Source organism: Mirounga angustirostris, unplaced genomic scaffold (assembly GCF_029215605.1).
Source record: "Mirounga angustirostris isolate CCGP_5_RB_7025 unplaced genomic scaffold, mMirAng1.0.hap1 SCAF_7, whole genome shotgun sequence".
Taxonomy (NCBI): Eukaryota; Metazoa; Chordata; class Mammalia; order Carnivora; family Phocidae; genus Mirounga; species Mirounga angustirostris.
The window spans coordinates 92,424,258-92,437,802 of record NW_026991715.1 but is presented as its reverse complement, the minus strand read 5'-3'; the positions used below and the strand labels follow the sequence as shown (position 1 = coordinate 92,437,802).

The window sequence follows — 13,545 nt, the reverse complement described above, 5'->3', positions numbered from 1 at the left end:
CCTTTTCTTTTCCTACCCCCATCTTCCTTTCATCCCGATTTCTTACTGTAGTCATTTTGTATCCTGATGCATGTTTGGGGCACTGCCAGCCCCATCAAACCCTTACTGCAATGATTTGGATATCTTTAAAAATTGAGGTGAAATTCATATACACACAAAATTAACCATTTTAAAGTACACAGGTCAGTGACATTTGCAGTGGTGTGCAGTCAGCACTCTATCTAATTTCAAAACATTTTCATCACTCCCAAAGAAAACCTCGTTGCCCTTTAAGCAGTCACTCCACATTCCCCTCCCCCCAGCCCCTGGTAAACTCCAATCTGCTTTCTGTCTCTACGGCTTTGCCCATTCTGTTTCCTTCAAAAGGAATTATACAATATGTGGCCATTTTTGTCTGGCTTCTCCCACATATATGGACACTTCATTCCTTTTTGTGGTTTGTTTTGATAGATTGATTGGTTACAAATGTGGGTCATCAGAGGCTGGGAACATTTAGGTTCCTCTAACATATGAAAGGAGAAAAAAAAACTCTCTCCAGGTCTCTGTAGAGTACATAAAGAGGTTCCCACCCAGAAAGCCAGTGTACCACGGATAGTCCAATATTACATTCCAGAGGTATTGAGGCCCGGGCACCAGCTGCTTCTCTCCAGAGATACTCTCCCAGACTAGACAGAGGTGTCCGTCAGCATTAAAATAACCTTGGCAGAAGTCCCCATGACAGAAAGATAGCCACAAATGTCAGTGCCAAGGTACATGGCAGCAGTAAGGGGGGTTCTAAATTAAGTCTTGGGCAGTCATATTGACTCGGGTCTGGTGGGGCTGACCGATCACTTCTACCCCTTTGGATGCATGTCCCTGATTTGGCAGGTGGTGGGTGAGAAGGGCTTTGGGAAGGTTGAGGTGGACATGCCGCCAAGAAATGTAGTAGGATTTCCAGCACTAAGGCACTCCATCCAGGCCAGAAGGCAGTTGAGCGGGGAGAAATAAAGGGAGGCACAGGGATCTCAGCTTCTTGAGTGGAACTTAGGAAAGCAGACATTATAGCCATTCAGCTCATGGAAAGGGGCTCTGTTTTAATGTGTCGATTGATTATTGATGCTAGAGATGATCAGAGAGATGACAGGGGACTGACTCAGATGAAAATGGCTGCAGAAGCCCCTGCGGCCTGACCTGGTTTCCTTCTGTGACACGATCTGAGGTTCTTTTTCTTTTTAAATTTCATTAACGGTTTGAAAGTGGTGCTTTGGCATTCAGGCATTCAGGGGAAGCTTAGGTCTAAGATGACCCTGGGAACAGATTACAGTCTTTTATCTCTAGTTATGTCAACTTCGGTAAATTTCCTCTCTGACCTTTAGTTTTCTCATCTGTAAAATGGGAGTGATAGCATGGTTACCTCAAGGAGCTACCGTGTGGATTAAATGCAGGTGAGACATTGGCATTGAGACAGGTGTTCCTTAACAGGTTTGTTCTCTTCTTCCTTTTTCCTCTTCTAAATATTAAGGAAAAACCCAGATCTTTAGGGGAATCCAGCGATCAGTGATGCAGTGTGAGACCAAAAGGTGGGATGTGAGTGAGAAAGTGCAGGGGTAAGACGTGGTGAACGCCTTACAGTTGAGAAGACTTCAAGATGTCAGGTTGGGAGAGACAACATAAATTGATGTGAGAATCAATTTCAGGAAAACCCATGACAGGGCATAACAAATGTGAAGTGGTGCACAGGGTCCCTTTTAGTTAAGTTGGTGCATCTCTTCTGGAGAGCCTCATCTTAAGCGGTGATGGGTGAGCGCCATTCTCCAGTGCTCTCCATCCCAATGCTGACACGTCATGTCAAAAGGATCTATGTGTGATCTAGGCCTCCCTCCTCCAACTGACTGTGGAAACAGCCTGACACATACACACTTTTTTAATACTTTAGCATTGAATGAGTACTTCATGAAGAGGGCCTCTGCTAAGCTCTTTGTACTGACCATCTCCTTTTTTTGTTATAACAGCCCTAGAACGTAGATCATTGTATTGACAGAGGAAAGACATAAGGCTCTGAGGCAGAACACACTTGCCCAAGGTGACAAAGGTAGCAAGTGGCAGAGCTGGCCTTTGACCCAGGCAGCTGGACTTCGGAGTTACTGTTCCAGATCTCAGGTTCAAGTGATGGTTTTCAGCACTCATGCTTCCTGGGTGTGGGAGGAAGGGAAGCAGGGGTCCATGTGGACCTGGTTGCTGAGGAAGACTCTGAGAACACATTGTGACTTTGCCAGACATATTCACAATGAAGGCCTGGATGACTGCAGGAGACAGACAGGGAGGCCAAGAGCTTTCCAGGGGCAACAAGTCGTAATAAACACTGAGAGCAGCGGAAGTGGGCAGCAGAAGTAGGAAGACTGAGGAAGCTTCTGTCGGCAGGCCACAGCATCCCCAGAGAAGCTCTTGCTCCATCATGCAAGCTAGGGAGTGCTGGCGTCATGCAGGCTGGGCAGCGACAGGGTAGGCATGGCAGGGAGTGGGAGGGCCACCTGCCACTTAGAAAGGCAGCTTGAGAGCAGAGGGCTTGGGGGGGGATGCCATCCCTGGAGCCACACCTGGATTTGAGAGCTGGGTCAGCCACTTCCTACCTGGGGACTGAGAAAGTTCCCTTTCACCCTGGGTGGCAGGTTTCTTACCTCTAACATAAGGATAGCGACCCAATGGGATTATCCCCAGGATTAGAGAGAATGCTCACAACATAATAAGCACATTGCCCACCCCCCACGGCCTATAGATGTAAATGTTTGTTCCCTTTGTTAATAATAGTGGTAATGAGTGGTATTAATATGAGTGTCCTTGTTGGTACAGTATTAGTGTAAACTTAGGTTTCCTTTGAATGGCCTTGCCAACTCATAGTGAAAATCAAGAGCACCCACCTCTTTAGATAAAGCTTTCGAATCAACTTCAGAATCGAAGGTGAAGAAAGTTGGTGTGTGTGTGTGTGCACCTGTGCATCTGCATGCACATGCATGCACCCAGGTGTGTCTTGTGGAGCTGTGGGGTGTCAAACCTGGCAGAAGAACGTGATGGGGCCTTAGACCAGGCACAGTATGTAGCAAGTGCTGTGGGGGCACAAAGGAGGAACTTACTGATGCTGTTAAGGAGTGGACAAGGCTTTCAGAGCATGTGATGTCTGCATTGGCTCTTGGCAGATGGGAAGAAGTCAGCCAGGTAAAGAGGAGAGAGGAATACAAAGGCACGGCATCTTGGCAGAGCTTGCCTGGCTCAAGGAACAAGTTCAGAAGCAGGGTGCTTGGAGGAGGTACCACGGCCCATGGCTGGAAAGGGGGGCCCTCTCCCGACTCCAGCCCGAGCCAGAGTCTTACTTTCTTCCCAGAGGTCCCCCAGGACACTGCCATGGTTGGCCCAATGTGGCAGCTCTGTGTTCAGACAGTCACGCATTCCTGGTTAGGTGTCTGTCCCAAGGACCTCGGGAGGGACGAGCATAGGTGAATGAAGCGGGAAGGAGCCAGTAGGCAGGCAAGGACTCAGGGAAGGGAGCCAAGAAGACAATGCTCTTTGAGAGACCAGACCTTTGAGGGCCTACACAGTCTCCGCGGTGAGCCCGGCCAGGGTGACCTCCAGCAGTCTGCACTGTCTCTGTGGACGTGGGCCATGGAAATCCAGGGTGGAGATAGTTCTTGGCGAGGCACATCATGGTCTGGTACATATCATAATTTCCCTTGGAGGCCTCCCTGGGTATGCTGTCTGTCACAGAGAAAGATATCCACAGGGGCCCCCATCACTTCTGACTTGTTTTCCCAAAAGTGCAGCTGGATTTGCTCAGTGCCATCTGCACTATCTCACTGGCCACCCCGCCTGCTCATCTGTTTACAGGCCGTCAGACAGCTGGCCGGGTGAGGGGGACACTATGACTACAGAACACACAATGTTGACTCCTCCGATGAGAGGACCCTGGGGCCTTTACCTTGCTTGCCCTGGGGTCCCAGCTGAGAGATGGGCCACAAATTAGCTCCACTGTGAGCTTGACCTATGTTAACCACCAGAACTATAATACCATGATGAACTGAGGGTTAGTTAGGTAGCAGGTATCATACAAATATCTCATTGAATCTTGCAACCCTGTGAGATTAGGGCGGGTCATTAATCTCTTCCTCCTAATGGGGAAGCTGAGGCTCAGAGAAGTCGTGTAAATTGCCCAAGGATCCACAGTCAAAGGACAGAGCTGGAAGTAAGTTCCTGGAGGCATGGGACCCTCCAAACAGGAAAGAGCCCCCTCCTCCTGGCATTCAAGGCCCTTTGGGTTGTGTCCTGATCTACCTATCTGGCTTCAGACTCTGCCTGGCCCTCATCCCCACAGCAGATCCATAACGTCCTGCTGGCTGTTTCTGATGCCCTATCTGATTTCCAGCTTCCATGCCTTTGTCCCTGCGGTTTTCCCTGCCCGGCTCTGGGAAGTATCTCAGAGGGACCGCCCCTGGTCTGGAGGGGCAGGAAAGACTTTCTTGTTTTCTCATTTCTAAGGTCCAGCACTGCAGAGTCAGTGATGACATTTTTTTATTCTTAAGATACCTCCTGCTCATTGTTAAAGATTCCCAGAACACAAAGGTGGGTGAAGTCAAACTCTCCTTTCTAATATCTTCATCACCCCAAATTCCAGTCCCTGAGAAAGCCACTGGCAGGTGGTGTGCTGTGTGTCCTCAGATGTTTTCGTGCGTGTGAAAAGATGTAATTATATATATATTTACACAAATGGGATCAAACCACATTTTGGGAGGCTTTTCTCCATTTGCCTCCCCTGCCCTGGCCCTCCAAGTCTTCTCCATCTCTCTCTGCCCTGCTCTGTGTCTGGGAGGCCAGTCCCTACAGATGGCAGCACCTTGGCTGCCAGGGGCTCTGGCTTCTGAGTGGGTGGCCAGTGGGCAGCACTGGCAAGAGGTAGGAGGACCAGAGGAGAGGAGGCTGAGGTATTTACTCCGTCCTCCCCTTCTGCCTCTGCCTTAGCTCCTTGTGGTTCCTGAAATGGCCAGCCTCCCTGGGGCCACAGGCCACGTTGGAACTTTCTTCCACAGTCCAGCTATCTCTGGACTCCAGTAATCTTAGGCCTTCCCTTGTGCCCTGAGGCCGAGGCGGACGGTGACTGCCTGCTACCCAGGCGCTGCACAGCCCCTGTTGGCTCTCCCACCTTCACCCCAGCACCATACCAGCTTCTCCCTGACACTCCTGTTCACAGCCTGGCACGCCCTTCGGTGTGTCTTCTGCTTGCTGCTGGAGCTCTGTGACACACATACCATTCTGGAACTTCTCTGCCCCTTAGCACTGTATTGTGGGCATGTTTTCAATACCTGTAGCTGTGTATCTGTTCTTTTTTAAAAAAATTCTTTATTTAAATTCAATTTAATTAACATAGACTGCATTATAAGTTTCAGGGGTAGAATTCAGTGATTCATCAGTTGTGTACAATGCCCAGTGCTCATCACACCAAGTGCCCTCCTTCATGCCCATCACCCAGTGACCCCATCCCCCACTCACCTCCTCTCCAGCAAGCCTCAGTTTGCTTCCTAGAATTAAGCTCTCTTATGGTTGGCCTCCCTCTCTATTTTCATCTTATTTTATTTTTCCTTAAAGCATGCACGATACTTCTCTCTGGGGGAAATTATAATCTAGAGTTTGAGACCCAAAATAAACAGTGACCAAATGGTAGAGAGGACTGTGGAGGGCTTGGGTGAGTTGCCATGACAGAGACAAATAGGGGTGATCTGCTGGCCGGTCTCCTGTCATACTGATGGACCGGAGTCCATTTTGGCCATGTCCAGTGATGGACATTTAGGGTTTGTCCACAGTTTCACTCCCTCCAACAATGCTGCAGCAAACATTCTTATTCCTGCATCTTTGTGCCTTTGTCCCTGTATATCTGGAAGGAACTTTCCAGATGTGGAACTGCTGGGAAGAGGTGTGGGTGGATTTAAAGTTTGCTAGATTCAATAAATGATGCTGAAGGAGCACCTCTTCCCCAGGGTAGCCCATGCAGGATAAAGCCAGACCTTCTTTGCCCTCCAGGGAGCCAGAGGAAGTTCTGTCCAGGAGAGGGCTTGGTGAGAGCAGTCTCTTCAGCCTTCCTGGAACCAAAAACCTTATCGCAGACTTTCTCCTTTTATTCAAAGTGGCAATAATGCGACGTGCCTGCCGTCCCTTATCCTGCCCTCCACAGCTATCTTTCTTCCAAGGAACCTTGGAGTGGGTAGGGGAATGTTGCAAGCAAATACCACAGAGATTTTTTAAAAAATGAGATCCAAGAGAAAAGCCTGGAAGCAATTACTTCTTCAACCTTTCTGGTTGAGTAAATGTTTAAAGGGCACCTAGCTTGCGTTAGTTCTCAGCTGGTACGAGGAGAACAAGATGGAGATGTGGTCCCCTCCACTCCCTGAGGAGCTCACAGTCTGGGGAGGAGGGAGGAGGTAATACGCTGTTTCATAAAGCTGTTGAGGGACCTGGTGCATCAGAATTATGTAAGAGCTTTCCAAAAACTCAGGTCCCAGAGGCCCACTCTGGGGACTTCCTGTTCATCAGGTCTGGAGTGGGGTCTGGGACTCTATGGGATTCAAAGCCCTCCAGGTGGCTGACATTCAGGGTGGGTTGTGAGCTATAACATGTCCACCCTGGGACATGATGTGGTCACTTGTGAATGTAGGGGAGGCAGGCCTTCATGGTCAAACCTGGTATTTTGTGTGGCCTATAGTTTGCACTTGCACATTTCAAAGAAAAAAAAAAAAAGAAGAAGTCAGTTTCCAGCCTCTAGTAATCAGAAAGTATCTCATTAAATTTTGGATTTCATCTCTGAAAAACTTGCCATGATACTTGGCCTTTTGGATGGGGCATACATTGTCCAGTTTTATGCAAACCCCAGAACTCCCCCGGAGTCTCTCTCGTAATACTGTTGCCATATTGTTACTAGATTAACACTACTCTTTGCCTTATGGTAGAATGAAAGGCAAATGAAATTGTGCTGTTATCTACATCAAAAGTCAAAGACTGTAAGACAGATCAAGAAGTCTGGGTGTGTGTGTGTATGTGTGTGTGTGTCTATTTTTTAGGTGAGAGAGAGCATATTTCTTTATGGAACTGTTCGATGGGCACAACAGATGTGTCAAAGGAATATGAGCTCAGCCCATTTCCTTCATTTATGCTCCCAGCCTGAGCCCCATGTACCAGTGCCAAGAACACCAGATCAGAGGTGCGGGTGGGGGAATCAAGAACCTGGATTCCTCCAGCCCCTTTGGCCATTAACTCACTGTGTCACCTTGGACACAATATTTAGTTCATCTTGGTTGCCCTGTAAAACAGTGGTTTTCAACTGGGGGAAATCTTACCCTCTCTCCAAAGGAACAGTCAGTGTTTTGCAGCATATTTTGTTGTGACAATTGGAGGGAAGAAGTTGCCATTGGCATCTAAGCAAAGGCCAGGGATGCTGCTAAACATATTACAATGGACAGGACAGTCCCCCACATGAGAGGGTTATCCTGCCCTAATGTCAACAGTGTTGGGTTGAGAAACTCTATTATAAATGGAGGAGTCCATCCCTTTCAGCTCTGAAAATCTAAAATATTACCCTAGGAAAACGCACACACATGCACGTGTGCGCACACACACACACACAGCATACAACTTTCATTTTGGGGGGTGGATAAAGCCTCAGGAATAGGTAGAATCTTGAAGGGTGAGTAGGATGAGAGACAGGGAGGGGTGTTCCATTAAGTGGGAGCCATGAGCAGAGGCAGGGGAAGACAAGTGCAGAGCATGGTCATGGTCACAGCATGGTAAGTGGTCTAGCTTGCCTGGTTGTTGTGGGTGGTATAGAAATCCATGCCTGGAGAGGCTGGGGACCAATTGTTTGGGGCAGTATTATCAGTGAATGGGGTGGAATGAAAGTCTGTATGGCTGATCACAAATAGTCCAGCTCTCTCTCCTTCCAGGATATGGTAGGATTGTACTTCCTGCTCAGGTGAAGTCAGGGGATGGCCATGTGACTTGAGTTGGCCATTGAATAGTGACCAGAAGTGGTGAGACTTCAGTGTTGGGTGCAAGTGTTAAAAGCCAGTGCATCCAGTGCATTCTTTGTATTACTCTCTCCTTTACCTCTGGCACAATGACCTTCAACATTCAAGATATTGACTGCTTCATTGGCCTGTAACTCTGAGCAACAAGTATGAGTGTGGATCCTGCCAACTCACAGTAAATATGGACAAGAAGTAACCTTTGTGTTTAGGCTGCTGAGATTTGAAGGTTGTCTGTTACTGGTGCAGAATGTGGCTATGCTGACTGATTTAGATGGAAGTTACTGACGGCAACTGACATGATTGTAGATGGTTAGAGAGATGGCATGAAATTGTACTACATTCCTCAGTGAGAGCACTTAACTATTTGGATAACGTAAGGAGTAAGTATCAGTGTGGAGCTAGACTGCCTTTAACACCTGTCTAATATAATCCTATGCTCCCTTTTTTAACAGAGTGGGCACAGGCTCAAGTTTCTGTATTTAGCTAAAATTTCATAGCATAGTTTTAAAATTACACTTGATTTTAGGGTTGCCTTCTATTTATGGCAAGTTTTCCATTTATGGCAGTGATATAAAATTTTTAAAAACGGTTAAGTAAAGAAAGCGAGTCATTTTAAAGACTTATATAAAGCCAATAAAACATAGGTGGTACATGCTTACAGCAAAACTCGTAAAGATGGTTTACAAATAACTGAAGTTGGAGAGTAGAGCTCATAGCATGTGGCAAAATTGCTTGCAGAGGTGAAAGGGGTGCATCAAGGCTAAAGGTGTAATCACAAAGACAAGCACTATATCAACAATGATATTTCCAGGCGTTCTTCTAGCAGCTGTCACACAATATGATTCAGAGGGGCAGAGAATGCACTCCGTGTTCTCCATGCCACCCAGTGCCTGGTGCACAGTAGCTTCCCAACCAGTAACTGTGGAATGAGTGATCCGTGAGCAGAACTTGGTGTAATTCTGTGCTCACTGAGGTGGGTGGGCTGCAGTCTTGGGAAGGCCTTTGCTCTGTTCAGCCTGCTGAAAAGCTTCTGTGAGCCCATCTGGGAGACGAGGCAGAGTGCTAACAGCTCTGAAAACAGAGGGTAGGAAAGTGAGGATCCCTAGGTATTGGGCTTGGGGGATGGGAAGAAGGAGCCATGGAGGCTGGGGCTGCTAGCCAGGAGGAAAGGAATCCCAGGCGGTGTGTGCGCATGTGTGGGCAGGGGTGGAATGGGGGGGGCAGTTGGAAAGGACCATGAAGAGCAGACATTTCTAATAGGAGTTATGCAAAGCCCAGCTCTGACTCAGCAAGGGAGAAGGGGAGATGGCGGAAATGTCCGGGAGGCTTGGGTTTTCCAAAATGCACTAAAAAGGCTATCAGTTAACTGATCATTACTCTCATTATAGCCCCACTTCTCTGCCCAGCTGTAGTGGTTGGGGAAGAAATTGTTCCTGGTGAAATCCACCTTCATTTAAGTCCCAGTCCTGGATGGAGGCAGCATGTTGGCCTACATTGTTTTTCAAGGGCTGTCCAGTGCGTTTCCTTTGGTTTGCCCAAAGCTGTTTCGCAATTGCTGTTAAAAATTATAACTCTGAGGGAGGATTTATAAGGAGCCAAGAGTTTGCCTACTTGGACAACACTGGTGGGCAATGTCCAGCTCAGGCAGTTGTCTCCTGGCTGAGAAGGAATCACACTGCATTCCGGAGGCAGGAGGCCAGCTCCTTTCAACAGAGGATCATGCCTATGTCTTAAGAGCAAAATCATTGCATCCTGGGGTCTCGCGGCCCTTGGAGATTTCCCTGACATGCTCCCTAAAAGATGCTGGGAACACCTGTTGACTATGACATGGCAGGAATAATTGAAAGAGGCTAAACTGTGCTATGGGGAGGGGTCTCTTGGTGAGAAATAGACACGGCAAGTCAACTGGGAAAGCGCCACCAACCAGAGCCTTGGCAAGAGGGAGTCCAGTTCAGCTATTCCCTTTTACTGGAAGGATAGTTGGTAAGTTTCGAGTTTTCCAAACAGAGAAGTATGCAGCTAATTCATTTTACATAACCTGAAACCTCAATCTCAAGATACATTTCATGCGGACATATAAAAGTGTGTGAGCTGGTGCCACCTATGGGCAAGTTGTGGTGCTGCAGCCTAGCTCTATGAGATGCTGGGTCCAGACAAAAAGCACAATGAAGTCAGTACATAAAACGTGCAAGGGAGTTTTAAAAAATATATATAGTTATAATTGTTTGTTGGCGTAGTTTGTTTTACAAGGAGGTAATAATACAAGCTCTTGGAATTGGAGACAGAAATCATTAAATTGTATGCAAGAGGATAGAGAAAATTGTATTGTAGGAATTTCTTTCAGAAAAAATTCTGTGTGCACAGGAAAGAAATTCTCTGATAAATCTTTTTGGTCGTGGAGTAAGACGCCAGAGGCCATGCTCCCAGGAGAGTAGATGGTCTACTGCCTACTAAGGAAGGTGGATCCTGTTAGCTGGCTATAACTGACCTGGATGGGGTAGACAAGGTTGAGGGCAAAGCTGCATTGCTTGACCTAATAGAAAGGAGATGGAGCATTTTCAGGGGAGTATAGAAGAGGAAGATCACCAGGGGAAGCACGAGAGAATGGGAACTGGGAGGATAGGTATGTCTGATGAGGAACAGAGGAAGGGTGTTGTGAGGGGTACAGGGTACCATCTCTCCTGCATTTCCTCCATGGAAAATCTGGTTGGCTTTCTTTGTGGAAAATGGATAAGGGGTTGAGAGCCTGGGTTGACCCGAGTTCTTAATAGAATCTTGGACTTGAAAGGGATTTTAGGAGGTCACCAAGCCCATTCCCACCCAAAGTAGAAGCCCCTTCCCTGATCCCCATGGGGGTGTGAGCAGTCTGGTTCAAACACATCCAGGACAGTGGGCTTAGTTCTCAGGAGGCAAACAGGACCGGCAAGAACTTCTTTGCTTAATTCAGAGGAATTGTGAATACGGAAGTGACTACACTAGAGGAGGGCATAACAGCAAAGTCATCATAGTTACTGGGGCGAGTGTTCTTATTGGTGCCAAGCATTTAACTCACATGATCTCATTAGAACCCCTTGGGAAAGTCGTTCCTTCTGCTTTGGGTATAAAGATGGAGAGGTCTTGCAGGTCCTGCTTGGCCGGCCTGTAGTCACACAGCGAGTGCGAGGAGGAGCACGCATTTGAACTCTCGTGTCTTGAGCTTGTGGCCCTGTCACCATGGCTTCCCTGTGGGTTTTGCTGGGGAATCAGACCCTGACAACATGTGTGAGAGAACACGTGTTGTGTAGAGTGTGGACTCAGTGTTGTACCTGACTGAGGTCTCCAAACTCAAGAGGAACAGAACTTCTGAAGTGGTCAAACTGTTTGCAGAGGAAACTTGGAGAGCAGATAATCTCTGAGAAACACTCAAGAGAACTGGGATGATTTCCTTTGGAGAAGGCGGATTGTGTAATGGGTCTTCAGGTTTATGAAGGATTTTTAGAGACAGTGGCCACCAGCTGTTCTTCATCTCTACTCTGGACTGGGGAGGAGGAAATTGGCTTAAACAGCAGCCTGAGACTGTCTATATGGAAGAATTTCCTGACCCTGGAATGGGTCAGTTCAGAATTTAAAAAAAAAAAAAAAGGCCCTTTTTCTGAGGACACCAAATGGAAACAAGCTTCGTCCTGGTGTATGGGGACCACTGAGAAACCAACGCCTTTCTGCCTTACTGGTCAGACTCACTAGATGTGCCTCAAGATTTTGTCTCTAGAAGCACTCAGGGATGGAGGGGGATGTTGTGGGATCCCTTGAGCATCTTCCCTGACAGCTCCAATCCGGCTGTGCCCCTGTTATAGCCCAGGACCTCTTAATAATGCTGGATCTTGCCAAGCACTAGGGAGTGTGCACAAGTAAGTGCCAAGGCTCTGTGCCACTACTCTGCCCCGGCAGTTTTCTGGTCCCTGGAATGGGCTACGAGTATCTCATGGGATTCTGGGGAGGGGGCAAGGAAATAATTTATGTGTAGGTCTAGCAGAGTGCTTGGCATCTAGTGGTGCTGAGTAAATGAGAGGCTTCTGCTCCCACAACCCAAATCGCTAGAATTTCTGTGAAGTCTAAATAAACTCCATTTTTTGACAGTAAAATGAGTTGATTTTGAGTTAAGTTCTACAAGATTACTGTCAGACCTAGGCAAAGGTTCAAGGCGCACAACTTACGCAGTAGGGGGTAAAGCACGACTTAAAATCCCGCAGCCCTGCTGTATGGATGGAATCCGAATACACAAAGCACCTGGGGCACGGACTTGTGTGCAACTGCCGAATGAATGTGGAGTCTAAGGCTTGTCGTGGGATTTGTTCTCAACTCTTGGTCATACCCAAACCTCCTGGGAGCCCTTCCTGGGCCTCTCAGACTCTGGAGATTTATCGACAACCTGAACTGGCCTGTATATAGAGGGGAGGAACATCCTCCCTTTTGGCAGACGTGCTAGAAAGGGAGCTTCTGCAACCTCCTCCTTTGCCTTAATTTCCCTGGAGCAGCTACTCTGATTGGCCAGCGCTGGCCAAAGGAGGAGGGGTCACTGATGACGTACTACTACGCTGGTGTGTGGCTCCGCCCCTGGCTGGCTGTGTTTTCTGGAAGAAATCTCTGTCGCAGAAGGTGGGTTTAGACTTTCACACCCCCTGACACAGTCTTCCGGGAGGCCAGCCGTTGGGGAGGGGGGCGAATAAATGCTTCCTTAGCCATTAATTAAACCAGGGTTTCTCAGCTTCAGACCTATTGATCTTTTAGGCGGGAAAATTATTCCTTGCATACATTATAGGATGTTTAGCACCATTCCTGGCCTCTACCCATTAGATGCCAGTAGCGTTCCTACCTCAGTTGTGACAGCCAACAATGTCTCCAGATGTTGCCAGAAGTCTGCTGGCAGGTGAAATCGCCCCTGGTTGAGAGCCAGCCTCTATCAAAGGCTTGGGTCTTGTGTCTGGTATCTGACTCAAAAGAGGGAGAAGGGAATTTTATTCCCACTAACCCTTGAACTCCTCAGCTTTGCTACAGGGTGGCTAAGAGAGAGGCTTTCTTTAGTTTCTTCACAGCAAGAGAGAAACAGCAAGAAATAGTGAACAGGAGCGAGGCAGAAAGGGAAACTGAGGCAGGAGCCAGCAGTGAGTGACTTCCATGAAATTCCCAAAGGTGCCGTTCATGTAGGAGCAGAGAAGCTGTCAGGGCCACCCCGTGCCCAGCAAATACGCTGTCTGGGTTGAAAGGGCCGGCTGGTAAATATTAGTGACCATCTCTGCTGCAGCTACCAGGGGACTAAAGTGCGGGGAAAGACACACACTCCCTTGTGCAGAAACTACATTTTTCTTCCCTCTGGCTCCTACCCCAGCAAGACCTGTAAACTGCCCTGGCCGGTCGTTGCCTGCCCAGACCCTCTGCCCCGGGTCATCCACCGCCGCCAACTGCCCTAGTCAATTCCAGGGCTGGTGCGGGAACCCAGGCGCGTGGAGACGGGGCAAAGGAAACGAAA

The 13,545-nt window shown here is 48.1% G+C and overlaps 1 long non-coding RNA gene across 13 annotated transcripts in view; it reads left to right on the top strand.

Annotated features, from left to right (window-relative positions):
* Positions 1-13,545, top strand: part of LOC123861696 (uncharacterized) — a 272,443-nt gene that overhangs the window by 184,911 nt on the left and 73,987 nt on the right. The window contains exon 1 of one of the 13 annotated variants that reach the window (XR_010413209.1): positions 9,274-12,674. The exons of the other annotated variants lie outside the window; for them this stretch is intronic. This is a non-coding gene — a long non-coding RNA (uncharacterized LOC123861696). Of the gene's footprint in view, positions 1-9,273; positions 12,675-13,545 lie in introns of those variants that run through there. 13 annotated transcript variants of the gene reach the window in all.